The 12,478-nt window shown below is 40.0% G+C and overlaps 1 protein-coding gene across 6 annotated transcripts in view; it reads left to right on the top strand.

The window, feature by feature from the left end:
- Positions 1 to 12,478, top strand: part of SORBS2 (sorbin and SH3 domain containing 2) — a 405,698-nt gene that overhangs the window by 172,287 nt on the left and 220,933 nt on the right. For all 6 annotated transcript variants that reach the window (XM_090036070.1, XM_090036067.1, XM_090036068.1 and 3 more), the window contains exon 3: positions 11,817 to 11,953. The gene's annotated coding sequence lies outside the window, so the exon portion shown is untranslated. The remainder of the gene's footprint in view (positions 1 to 11,816; positions 11,954 to 12,478) is intronic.

Raw genomic sequence — 12,478 nt, forward strand, 5'->3', positions numbered from 1 at the left:
GGCACTGCTGCCACAGCGGGAAGCACCAGCCCCCCCCCCCCCGCAGCCCAGGGGCTGCTCTCCTCCCCACCAGAGCAGCAGGTAAGTCAGCAGGATGTGTGCATGACACGGAGGTTTAATCAGCCCTAAATTGAAATGGTGTTTTTTAAAACCCATCGTTTCACTTTAGGCCCCCATTTCATCTACACATGCCCTAAAGCACCTGCTTTAGATAGACGTCAGTTGAGTCTGGTCAAACTAAGGTGTTGCCTCTTTTGGTCATGTGCTGGGCTCAGCACGGGAGTGTACCAAGTTTTTTAAAAGTAAAACACGTTTTTTTTCCTTTTAATGTCTGCAAGCAGCCACAGGCTCCATTTATAAAAGGAGTGCAGTATATGTGAAGAATAGTATTCACAGTAACCAGGGGTTGAATTAAGACAGTATATATAACATATTTTGGGTTGGAAGGAGGAAGGTTCTTTTAAATCTGGGACTTGACACCACCTTCTGGTAGACCGTGAACCCTCTTTTGGAGTTAAGTATGTTTAAACACTTTGTAAAAACAATAATATCCCACTAGTTTTATACTATTTAAAACTCAATACTCACTGGATACGATATTTAGGTGTAAGAGTAGGGACTTAGAGCCCAGATACCCGCTTTTTTGGGGAATAGCTCATAACAAAGCTAGTGTATCATGCTCACTGCAGTGTTTTCTCCGTCTCTGGTGCAACAAATGTTTAATTATTCCATGGTATGTGAAATGGGAGAATAGCCAATAATGGATAAGGGTTCTTCCTTCAAGGAGATGTGATATGAATCCTCTCAGGCTGTGGAGGATGTCTCCTATTCTTGGAGAGACAACTGTGTATTTGTATAACCCCCTTGTACTATACAAGGGAACAATGTGTCCATTGCAGAAAAGTCCATGAGACCCTCTTGTCCATGTTCGGTGGGAAATGGTGGCTGCTGGCCATGTTGGGTGTGCCATGGAGGTCAAGGAGGTAAACACGCACCAGCAACCAGGTTGGAAAGTGTGTGGCAGCTGAGGCTAGGAGTGGAATAGTTTGAGAGAGCTCTGGGAAGAGGGGCAGCATCTGATCGACTGAAATGGACTGTCCTTTTGAAAACGCTGACTGGTCAGGGCTGGGTGAGCCCTGGCTTCTGCTAGCAAGCGGGTAACAAATCTGTCTAGTATCCCAGGAACTGAAAGAGATTGAGGAGAAATTTGGATGACTTCTCTCAACCACAGAGGTGTGTATCCTGCTGGGAGAAAGAAATAACACAAGCACATCAGATCCATTCAGAGGCTCCAGAGTAGATGTGTTTAACCTGTGTTATTATGTGCATATGTGTGATTTTTAAAGGTTTTCTTTGCAAGGGTTGCAGTTATTGTTTGTTATCTATTTGTTATTGTAGTAAAAAGATAAATTTGGACTGTTTTTTATTCACTGTTCTTCACTGAGGAAAATTTAATGGCAGGTACCTCACAGTAGGTGTTGCTGATGGGCAGGTGTGCACGCACGCATGTATGTGTAGTGAATCCAGAGGGGTTGCACACTTGGTGTTGTGTAATCCTTACACTTGCATAAAGGTAGTTAGGAGCAGCACCTCCTCTTCCAGCTGGTTTTGTGCAGAGCTTGAAAATACTTAATGCACTGGCGCCTATCCTTTGACTCTGCAGACCAGATGAGCAGTGTAAGGTCAGTCTACAGGCTGGATCTCGTGCTTAGGGTTGGTCTGCAGGCCAGATCCAGTTCACAGGATCAGTCTGTGGACCAGATCCAGTGTGGAGTCAGCGTACAGGGAAAGTGTGGCATGGGGCCCTAGTCCTACATACTGGATGAGGCCTCAGCTTTGTGTGCTAGATCAGCCCCACCACCCTAGCCTCAATTCCAGTGCTGTGCACACCAGATCAGGCCTGATGTCTTGGCCTCATGCATGGATCCATTTGGCACACAGGGCCATGACGTATGGCCCATGGGGCTTGAAAATTTGGCAGTGGGGAAGCAGTGGCAGCATTAATTGCCACCACAGCCAAATTTCCAGACCTGGAGGGAGCCTTGTGGGCCAAGTGACATGATTCTGTGAGCTGGATCTGTCCCATAGGCCACAGAGAGAGCACCCTTGGCCTAATGGATCAGGATCGTCAAGGGAAAAAGGCAGAGGAACATCTAACTTACAGATCAAAACAGGAAGTAAATGCAGTCTGAAGTGCTTCAAGGAGAGCCCAGAATGAGAATTGAGACACCTGGGAGGTTTAATGTAAAAAACTTAGGCAACTTCAAGGTTAGAGGACAGCTAAGTGGGTACTTTGAGAATGGCAGTTTTGTACTTAATACATTCTTGGAATCCAGCCCCAGTTGTCTAAGCTTTGGAGTTGCTGGGTTCTCTAATCTCCTGTGCCTTTACTTATTTCATGTCACAAGTTCACGGCCAGATCTGTAATAATTAAGAAAAAATACAGTAACTACAAAATGCTTTCTGGTGTAATTGTGTTCTAAGAAAACTGACCTTGTATAAAGTATCTGAAACAATGGGCAGGCAATGAATGCAAAGAATCTGATAAACAATAAGCTTCTGTTTTGTATTTCCTGCAAGATACTCTTACGCATTCATTTTCCTTAAATATTTGCTGTTAATAGTGGAGAAAAGGTAAGTCATTTTTAGTAGCAGAATAGCATTAACAGGCACACAATTCTCTCAGTGCAATTTATCAGTGATAGCTGCAGTTGTTGGATTTTTAAGTCCATTAGGACAGCAATAATGTGGCCTGGTGCCATCTTAAATACAGTTGGCATTGATATGAGACATGGATTAACACAGATTACTAAAGAGCTTCTATGAATCTTTGAGTAGGTAACATTTCTCTTTTAACTAGCCTCTTAAGACATTAGATTTTTGTTATCCTGTTCTAATGCAGTTAGTGGGTATCTAACAAGCTGAAATAAATTACATCATAATTTTTAGGTGAATGGTTTCACTATAAAAGCCATATTTCAATTTTTTAATAATTAAACACTTACAATGCAGTGAGTATTTTTGCTGATTGACTAATATGATTTGCAGGGATGGAATCCTGACACCACTGAAATCAACAGAAGTTTTGACAATGACTTCAGTCATCAAGGTTTTACCTTATACCTGATTTTTGAGAGGTGATTGATAAGGACCTGAAGTTATTAGCAACTCATTTCAAAGACATCTTGAGATTTTCTTTCTCTACCAAAAGCATTCTTATTACGGGTTTTAGCGTATGTGATGTATGCTGACCTCTCTCTCTCTCTCTCTCTCTCTCCTTCCCTAGAATTTTCTATTTTTAAATCCATAACATCACAGAGAAAAAAAAAGTAGTCTGAGACTTTCAGAGTTAATGACAACTTCCTGTAATCAGAATGCTTGGGGGGGTTTGCGTCTCTCTGAGATTCACAAATGCTGAGGGTATGGACACCTCTAACGCTCAGACCAGTTTAAATGAAGTTTAAACCTGAAATGGACAGACATAGAAGCCTGTTATACTAGTTTAAAACTGCCTGGAAAACCAAGTACTCTTTTGAACTAGTCCACTGTAGACATCAAGCATTCTATGACCCAGGTCTGGCTGGTTCTTCAGGCATCCCACTCTGCATCACTCCTCCCCCTCTCCCCCTACCCTCACTGCGGCAACTACACTCTGATGAATGGCCCCTTTTTTCCTTTTTGCTGGCACTTTTTATCAGTCATTTTACTTGCACTGCTTGTTCAATAAAAGCAACCAGCTTTGCCCTCCCTACTCAATTACTACCTTTATCAGCCCTCTGGCCCTTGGGAACCTGAAAACCTGGATCCAAGTAGTCCCTCCTATCCCCCTGTTGTCCCGCCCCTTGCAGGCACTCCAAATTAGGGAAGCAAACTGAAGACTTTGGTTAGTTGCAGGCTACTTAAAGTTTATTGAACTCAAGTTTAGAAGAGAGACAAAAGCAGAAAATGGACAATACCCCCAGACACATGTCACTCAATCTCTGGAAACCCAAAGTATGGGTGCATGCACTCCTTCCTCCCCACTTGCCTACTGCAAGGCATGGTAGGCTGGGTACTTACTCCCACCCCCAGTGTGGGTGCAAGGCATGGTGAGCTGGGTACTCACTCCCCCTGCACCCAATGTGGGAGCCACAGCACTTCACACACGGTTGTGAACGAACCAGTTTCCAATTAGTGATGATTTGAAATGGTTGAATTAATGTGTGTCCACACCCTGACAGAGAAGGTGAGATTTTGTTATGATTATATGAGAAATACTGACTTTTAAACTGATGTTTGAAAAATAAATTTTATAAAATGTACACAAGTTTTAAACAAACCCACAGTTTAGCATTGGGTTGAGCCTCTCCTTGAAAGAAGGTGTCCCTTAAGAGGTTGGATATGGGATATGAGTTCTGAGTCACTTTTCAGTTGACAGGCAATCTCTCATTTTATTTTCAACCTTCTGAAAGAGAATCTGACTCATCTAATTTCAAAAATAAAAATGAGAAAAAAACTTCCAAGTTTCCAGGAACTAAAGTTTATGTTGTCATCCTTAGAGACAGCCAACATTTGCCCAATTCCTGTTTGGAAAAAAGTCAGTCATTTCTACTTTCTCTTCAGGTGACATCTGTCATTTTGGTGTACAGTAGTTAAGTCAGTGCTGCTGAACCAATAGCATGTTGGACATAAGGGTTTTCTGGTTTGCTTCTTGTATACCTCTGAATTTATCAGGAAAATAGTACCATAGCTGGGTGCAAAATCCCTCAGACACTGACTTACAATGTTCAGATGTTCAGCTGCTTCCTGATGATTTCTGGCTGGCTCCTCAGTTCTCTCCATGAAATCTGAACCAACAGGAAACTACTCTGTTTCCTCTTTGTGATTTTCCTGAACATAATTTCCAAGTATTTTTCTGGGGAACCACACAAGGGCAGAACATTCCTGTTCCACCTAAAAATCTTCAACCCATTTTACCACCTAAAGACATCGGCAAGGTGTAGGCTAATATGCCACCTAAAACAAATTATTGACGGAATCAGCAAAAGGAGACAATTGATCATTCAGGAAAAATAAAAAACACCTGTACTTCTGTTCTAAATTGTTAATATAGTTTTTTGTTTTGTTCTGTTTCATAATAGGCCTCTCTATTTTCCATACAGAAAGAGGACTATTAAATGGAACCCATATAATAGAGCAATACAAAAAATAAAAAATTCATGCAGGGCCTTTAATAAACTTCAGCACTAAAATGTCCAGGCACAGGTTTTTCAGGCATCTTCTAAGCCATAAGAATTTAGTAAGAGAAACAGTGTAGCCCACAAGTTATGAACTGCACTGTGTTGGATCCATGACAGTGGGATTCTTTCCTGTCTTCACCATGGTAATGTCCGAATGGATTGCCAAATACTGTTCTTTTGGGGTATGGAAATCATTGACTCCTTCCTGCAGTGTCATGCCTGAAGTATTCTTGTATTGAGTGCTCTGGCACAGTTGTATCTAAAAACAAGATTGCTTCAATAAACTATTAGAAAACTATCTTACAAACTTTAGGAGCTATGTATTACCAAATGAATCATTTGACTCATCAGGTTTTTGGAGGATGTCAGCCATGTCACAGATCTGATCCAAAACAGTGTCAAATGGAAAAGCTGGAATTTGATTGCTGCTTTCAATGCTATACTTTTAAAAACTGTCTACTGATTAAAGGCATATGCCTTTCACTTTGTTTTGTGTGATTTGTGGAGACCATTCTTGAAGGGCTGTCTTGTTGACATTTGCCATTAGTAATCAAGATATGTGGGTTTTTCTTTACGACTTGTTCTCTCTGCCCCCCATCCCCATCACTTCAAGTTTTGGGGGTTTTTTGGTTAAAACTGGAGTTTTGCTTTCTAAATCTCACAATTACCTTGAAGTCTTTATACTCTTGGGTACGGCCTCTTCAGAACACATTACACCCTGTAGTTTGAAATAACTAGTCATGTTTCCGTGTTTTCTTTATTTCTTTTTGAGCAGCTGGGACAACTGGTAACTTAGTCACTAACCATTCCACCTTTCTGAATGGCCTTAAGCAAGTGTTGAGTGCTAGCAAAGACTGAGCAAGATGTGAAGTTTATTTTTTGTGAGGCTTAGCAATGCCATTCGGTCATTACAGCCATTCCCTGCTTTGTCCCAAATGTTGCCTAGCTTTTTCATAATTATCTGCATAGGTATCTTCACTTCATCATATGTAATGTTTTGTTAACAGGACTAGTCCAGTTTTGCATTTGCATTATGTTAAATATGTGCACATGCAAACATGGTTAAATATTCCTTGAATGACTGGAGTTCTAGCAGTTTGTTGCACAAGCATGCATACTTCATGAGACTACACTTAACCTCACTAATGTAGTTGAATCTCAGATAAAAAGTTGACAGATGGCTTTAAAGGAATATGCCATTGTAGGAATGAATTTATTCATACTTTTTATTTAAAATGTAGTGGGTTCTTCACCTGGTGCTATCCTATGACATTTTCCTCCAATCTTCCTTACACCAGACCTCCTCCATGGACCCCGTGAGGTTTACCAGACCACCCAAAGTATGGGTTCTTTCTACATATACAGTCATACTTGTACATCTCCTGAATGAGCATTCAGAACATGATTTCATCAACACAAACTCCTTATTCCACCAAAGCAACAAATGGAAGATATGCACCCTGACCTAGGACACTGGCACCTGATTATGTCATAGTGCATGCCCAGGTTCATTGTGATGTCCATATCACCAGAGCAATGACCAGTGCAGATGATTTCTGGAGAGATCATCATTTGATATGTTCAGTCATATCCATTTGTATCACCGCAAAATGACATGAACTAAAGAAGCTACCAAGGAAGAAGTTCAATATCAAGTGTTTGAAAGAACCTGCTAAAAATAGTTTTCAGCAGTGCCTTAGTGAGAAGCTCGCTGATCTCCTTGATGATCTTGACACCATTGATCACTATGGCTGCTTGCAGATGGTAAGAAACAAACCCGGTGCTTTACTTTAAACTCCGTGTGTCCCCATACTGAGCCTAGTGCATACCCAGAAGAGGCAGCCTGTTAGTTTGACCCCACCTGCCCAACATCTGTATAGATCAGGAGCTTTAGTGGGGCTTTTTTGGCATGTTTATAGTTTCATAGTTTCATAGCTGGTAGGGTTGGAAGGGAGCTGAGCAGATCATCAAGTGTGACCCCCTGCCATGGGTAGGAAGGAATGTTGGGGTCAAATGATCCTGGCTAGGTGTCAATCTAGCCTCCTTTTGAAGACCCCCAGGGTAGGAGCCAGCACCACTGCCCTTGGAAGTCGGTTCTAGATCCTAGCTGACTGTGAAGTAGTGCCTCCTGATATCTAGCCTGAATCTCTATATAGATGGGGAGGATCACCCCCTTGGACCTGCTCGTGATGCATCTGTGGATGCATGACAATATGCGGTTAGCCTTCCTGACTGCGTCCCCACGTTGGCGGCCTATGTTCATCTTGAAGTCTGTAATGACTTCAAGATCCTTTTCTGCCTCTGCTGGTTCTTTCTCCCTAGGTGCAGTACCCTGCACTTTTCAGTATTGAAACTCAACTTATTCTCTTCTGCCCACCCCTGTAATCTGTCTAGATCCAATTGCAGGCTGTCCCTCTCTTCTAGCGTGCCCACTTCTCCCCACATCTTAGTGTCATCTTGTGAATTTGAACAAGGTGCTTTTTACCCCCTCATCCAAGTCGCTGATGAAGATCTTGAATAGTGCAGGCCCTGAGGGACCCCGCTTTCCACATCCCTCCAGGTCAAAAATGACCCATCCACCACCACTCTCTGGATGTGGCCCTCCAGCCAATTAGCAACCCATCTGACTGTGTAGGCATTGACACCACAATCTGCTAATAGCTGAGTGAATCTATACAGATCCTGCAGAGCTGGGTCAAAGTAACGCGCTGTGTCTTGTGGTAAGTCATGGCTTGGGGGGGAAAGGAGGGCTTTAAAGTCTGCAAGCAGCCTATGAGAGTTCAAGAAAGGCATCCATGAGATGTGCAAAGAATCTCTAGGCTTCTCCACAAAGAAATATCAGGATCAATTTGATGGAAGTGATTGGGAAATTCCAGCTCTCACTGGCAGAATAAGAAGAGCCTTCAAAGCTCGGTAGGATGACGTTAACTCCAACCAGAAACAAGACATTTATTGTCACATTAAAGCTTGAGAACCAGAGAAAAAATAGTGTGAAAGAACAAGTGGTAGGAGGACAAAGCAACAGAGATTCAAAATTTGAGGACAGACTCAACACACAAAGTAGTTTCTTCAGCTACTAAGCACACAAGGAACCATTTTTCTGAGGTCCAAGGATAAAACACTCTTTAAAGACAGCCTCATCATCAACTCGAGATGGAAGAAACACTTTTCAAGAGCTCTTGAGTCAAGCTTGTAATATTGAAGATAATACCATCAAAGCCATTCCACAAAATTACAGACAACCTTGCTAATATACTAATATATGGATCAATAACAGCAATTGTACCCAGTTATATTATGCTTAAAATATGGTATCTGCATAATTTACAAACTAACTTGGAGAACTTCCAAGAGTTGAAAAACACTCCAGCCTCTGTATTTACAGACCACTCCCATTTACTTGACTAGGAGTTGTTCATATGCCCTAGCTGGAAAATTAGGTCTAAGAACTTATTTCTTGTGAAAGTATTGTATTACCAGCATTGCATTAGTCCCACAAAACTTGTGTAAAATATAAACTCTACCATTATATATCAGAGGCAATGTACTCTGTAGCAAAGGTGTGTGGCTGTAGTTATTGTTTTTAATTGGTATAATGTATACAGAAGATTCCTAACAAAGTGGAGCCTAGATTTCTCACAAAGTTAGATTTCTTAGCTCCCTGTGAATGCCACGGTTTGCGAATTAGCTGGGATATATTTAGCTGCATCAACCACTGCTTGGGACTGCTGATGAATCCGGCAGACTGAAGTAAAACCATTCAAAATAAAAACTGCAACTTGGTTACACTCAGCAACCTGCTGTGAATTAAAGAGGCTGTGAAACCACCTAGATATCAATGATCTAGGTTGCTGGAATAGCTTGTTAAAATGTATCCAGTCATGGAATTGCATAGTCTTGAACTGGATGGTTATACTCAGTATGGTTACACTCAGTAGACTGTACTATTATCTTGTTAGTAACAGTCATTAATTAAATGATGCCATAATATGCCAATAAAGCAATTATATAAGCAGGTTTGTGTCAGAGTTGCCAGTGTTGGTGAAAGGGAAAATAATGTTATCATTGCCTGAAAAACAATGTAGCACTCTCTGCAGAGATGATGGGAACCTAGCCATGAATTTCTCATGTTTGGTGACTGTGCTCATGTCTGTTTTTCTAATAAATATAGGAATTATATCGGGCCTGGTAATAGCCACATAGTTTGTATGTCACTGCTCAGTAATATTTACAGCCTATAAACCTTTCCCCATAACAAACCATATTCGAGGAAGATTTATGTCTAGTAGTTGAAATGAATTATTAAAATATACCAAAGCTGTGCCACTGAGTGGAGTTTATAAATGCTATAAAAGGTAGCAGGTAAGTTATAATTTATATCGTATCAGTTGCAGAGAAAATATAACAAACAATTAAGGTGCCAAAATAGATTGTGTACTGTTGGTAAATCAGGGGGTTTTAATGTAGTACCTAGTTGTCTTTTCTGAACATTGTTTCAAAAAAGAAATATAGTACTGCAAAGCAGCATGCATTAAAAATCATAGCCTCTGTAATAAGTCCACATTAATAGTCATGTACCCAGACATGGTTTTAATGAATGATCCTTCTGTTTTTTTGGTTATGTAAGTGTGTGGTATGAGGACTTGTGTACACACTAGTGCTTGGTAGCTTAACCTCTTTCCTGTCACACAAAACTACTAGGGAAAAGATGGTATCTAGAATAGTGACTTCTCCCGCACTGATTCTGTATATACAAGTCTGCCTATTTGTATTTATAGCCTACAGTGTCTACTCCAACTACTAGTACCCCTTTAAGTCACAACTTTGCATTTGATCCAGCATTCAGAAAGTTAGCTAAATGGAAAAAAAAGTCAACCCCAATCAGAATAGGGTGTCCTAAAATGACCCTGTCCATACATGTCAAGTATAACAGAACTCTCTTTAGAACTCTTTGAATTTTGTGGAAAATAAGGGTCCTAGATTGATGTGCTAAGTTTTGTACAATTGAGAAAGAGACTAAATATTTCCCTTTTGCATCATTTCTTTTATTGAGTAAGCATCTTTGTATAAATAAGAACTGACCTTCGGAATAAAGAAACAATCATGTTTAACTTGACTTTTTTTTTTAGTTAATTTATTTCTAATAGAAACACTAACAAGTATAAGGATCAGTTTTGAAAAAAAACGTTTCCCTTAGTACATGAATGAAAAAAGAAAAGAAACACCATAGTTTGATATTTTCATCAGAATGTGAATAATGGTGGGTCTTTGTTAATAGGACACTTGTGGGGAAGAACTATGTGCTTATTTGTTTCTGTTGACAATAGCAAATGTCAACCTGTTTTGCTGGGTTGTTGCATTTTTGTCGAACATCCTGTCTCAGTTATCCATAAAACATTTTTCAAGTGCTATTGTGTATAGTACACTGAGAAAATCGTGTAGTAGCAGTCCCATGACTGATCTTATAACACATATTCAAATGACTAACCAACTATATAGAAATCTGAGCTAGAGATTTGAAAATATACTGAAGCATTTTATAGTTTGCCTAACCTTGTTTCATTCGAAAGTCAATTAGAAAGTAACCTTAGATCACTAATTCTTCCATCTAAGGGAAATAGCTGAGTTGTAAAAGACAAAACATTATGTTGTGGTGGAATGTGGAGAGTTGTCTTGATGACGCACAGTAGGCTGCGCCTGTCATTACTGGTAGGAAAAGATTTATAGAAAACAGCCTGAAAAGTTTCTTCATGTGACAGAAGTACCTCAGAAACTTAACTGAGAATGACTGTTTTTTGCTGATTTTTGATTACTGATGTTGCCTTTAACCCCAAAGTAATGGCCTTGCCTGCATCCGAAAAGCAAAAAAAACTAAGGTTATTTTTTTCTAAGATTTATTAACCTAAGTTGAGTTGACACTTAATTCTCCCACGTTTTTGCAATAGATGGGGTAGAGGAAGAACATCTACTATATCAAGTTAATATATGTCCCTTGGTCCCCACTGACAGACAGGAGCTGTAGTGTCAACAGCCTCAGGCCACTTATGTTCAAAAATAGCATAGTTGATGAAACCCAAAATTTAAGATGCAAGCTGGAAATAACTGCTGGCTTCAATCTTATACCACTGTCATCAGACACTCATGCTAGCTAGATCTAACACACTTGAATGCAAATGAGAAAATGAAGACACATTTCCCTATAAGAGAGCAACCCATATGTAAAGCAGGCACAGCATCTTTAGTGGTGTCTAAAAAAACCAAAAGCCACAGTGATTTATTTTGGGAGCCCATAGGTAAAATGGTCTTAACATTTCTGAGTGTGCTTTTTTAAAAAAAAAAAACAATTGTTTCTCCTCAGCAGCACCCCTTCTCCTTGTTCCTTTTGTTTCTTTAAAATAGAATTTGGACAACGAACAAAGTTGTTGTGGGTTTCCTGATTTTTGGTTGGAAGGCTGGTTGTTCAGTATTGCATTTTCAAACTGATTGCAGGCAAACCCGTCTGTGCTGAAAATAGCTCAAATGCTCCTAGAACAGAAGCATCAGCCAGCAGCTGAGATTCTTTTGCTCTCATGCCTCTCTCTTTCTCTCTCCTTACAGACTCTTGGATTTGGCTTAAATTTAAGCCCTAGGAGTGTAAACCCTTCACAAAGGGCTAAATAAACAAGAGCTCTATGTACAAGGGCACAAGCACTTACTTCCTCTGTACTTGAAAAACAGCCGAACTCGTCCGTCTGGTAAGTCATTTTTGTTAAGGGTTTATGCTTTCTTATTGAACACATGAATAACATTCTTGAGTTTCCAATTAATGTTCAGAGAGAACCTGCCGCTGACTGCTAAAATTTCTTGGCTATATGTTCTATTTCTGTATATAAATCCAAATACATGTATGTTATGTAGAGGTAATAGTCTAGTCCTACCTCACTGTTGTGTACTTGAAATGCTACAAAATATTAACTTTATAATTACAAACCCTACTTCTTAAAAGAGAGTGAGGTTTAAATTAGTTTATTTAGTAGCCAGCTTTATTTATTATACCTAAAGTGTTTGATTGTCTAACTGAAACCCGAAGTTCTTTTTTATATTGCTTGCCTTGCTTAGGGTTATAAAAGTTAGTTAAATGAAATCAACTTTCTATATGAACAGGATTTCTCTATGGAGCAAAGTACAGTCCATAGCAGTTTAAAATTAAACTCTCCCACTGATTCACTTGTGGCATTTTTGCTTCCCTGTTTCACATACTGCCGATAAAACAGCTTAAA

This window comes from Crocodylus siamensis, chromosome 2 (assembly GCF_052110815.1).
Source record: "Crocodylus siamensis isolate JL-2025a chromosome 2, ASM5211081v1, whole genome shotgun sequence".
In the NCBI taxonomy this organism is placed as follows: domain Eukaryota; kingdom Metazoa; phylum Chordata; order Crocodylia; family Crocodylidae; genus Crocodylus; species Crocodylus siamensis.